The sequence below is a fragment of the Polypterus senegalus genome, chromosome 1 (assembly GCF_016835505.1).
Source record: "Polypterus senegalus isolate Bchr_013 chromosome 1, ASM1683550v1, whole genome shotgun sequence".
In the NCBI taxonomy this organism is placed as follows: Eukaryota; Metazoa; Chordata; class Cladistia; order Polypteriformes; family Polypteridae; genus Polypterus; species Polypterus senegalus.
In genome coordinates this window covers 319,231,992-319,233,562 of record NC_053154.1, presented here as the reverse complement: position 1 = coordinate 319,233,562, position 1,571 = coordinate 319,231,992, and positions in this window count along the sequence as shown.

The following is a 1,571-nucleotide window of genomic DNA, read 5'->3' as shown; positions in this document are numbered from 1 at the left end:
AAACAAGTAATAGGGACACAGTGTAATCCGGGCCCGCTTTTAATGAGTAGCGGTTACCAATACACGGCGTACCCTACAAGTGAGGTCGGTAGGATGACAGACCGGTTGAAGGAAGGATCGATAGAGACGGGGCAGCTGGATAGTGCTGGCTTCCGGAGCGAGTCGGTCCTAAAGACGCCGCCACTGATCATTTGTAAAAATAAAGGGGTGCAGACAGTAAAAGGGCTTTCTTTGTTTAATAAAGCGTGATGGCCTGCATCCGAACAGTTTCGGCGCCCGGGTCCTCTCCGAAAACATATCGAAGGTAATTCGTTTTCTTGACTATCTATCTCTGCTCTTAACCCCTTCCGAAATAATACTGCTGTGCCAGGACATGATGAATGTTTAATAGAGTCTTCCGTTAAAGTTCACACCATTAATACTGTAATAAGCAATCTCAATGCACGTAGAAAACCTAGGAAATACGGCATAAACTCCAATAATCTAATTAAAATCACTATTTTAGAGGAACAATGTATTAAAACTATAAAACAGATCGCAGATTAAACAAAAAATATACACAGAGCGGCGCTAATAATAATAATTTAGTTCCTATTCCAAATAACAATAACGCACATAGTACTCATCTCTGCACCTCCGAAACATTAAATATGGCACTATTAAATGTCAGAGCTTTAACTAACAAAACGTTTTTATCAACGATCTTATTAGTGATAAAAATAGATCTTATTGCACTAAATGAAACATGGCTGAATTCAGATGCGCGTCAGTTTTAATCGAATCTGCGCCCGGATTACAGTTTTACTCATTCAAACCGCCAGGGAAAAGGGGCGGATTGGCTAACATTTACTCGAGCCGATTAAAATGTAAAGATGTCAGTTTTGGTAAGTTCAAGTCCTTTGAGTATCTCGCCGTTGTTATTCATGGAGATTCTCAAGTTCTAATACTATCCGTGTATAGACCTCCTAAATATAACGCGCGTTTTTGAGGAATTCTCTGACTTAATGTCAATTTTAATTACTAATTATGACACACTCCTAATAGTTGGCGACTTTAATTTTCATATAGATAATCAGTGTGATCTAAAAGTAAAAGAATTTATGAACCTCCTGGATTCTTTTGATTTGAGACAACTCATAAATCAGCCTACACATAAAGCAGGTCATACATTAGACTTAGTGATTACTAAAGGACTGAAAGTTGATATAAAACAGATCATTGATATTGGTCTATCAGACCATTTTCTTCTACTTTTAATATAGAAATAATGATAAAAACACTCATGAGAAGCATATTGTTAAAAACGCTTCTTTGATTCGCAGCAGCTTTAAAACTTACAAACATTTTAAGCAATCAGTCCGTTTATAGTGCCAGCTATAATAGCGAGGACAATGTAAATAGTAAGGTGGAAAGATTTAATTCTAAAGTGAGAGCTGCTGTTGACATAGTTGCACCTGAAAAGACAGTGAAAAAATCTTCTAGCATTGGTATACCATGGAAGACCCAAAGAGTGTCTGATTTAAAGAGAACATGCCGTAGAGCTGAGCGTCAATGGAGGAAGAGTAAACTTA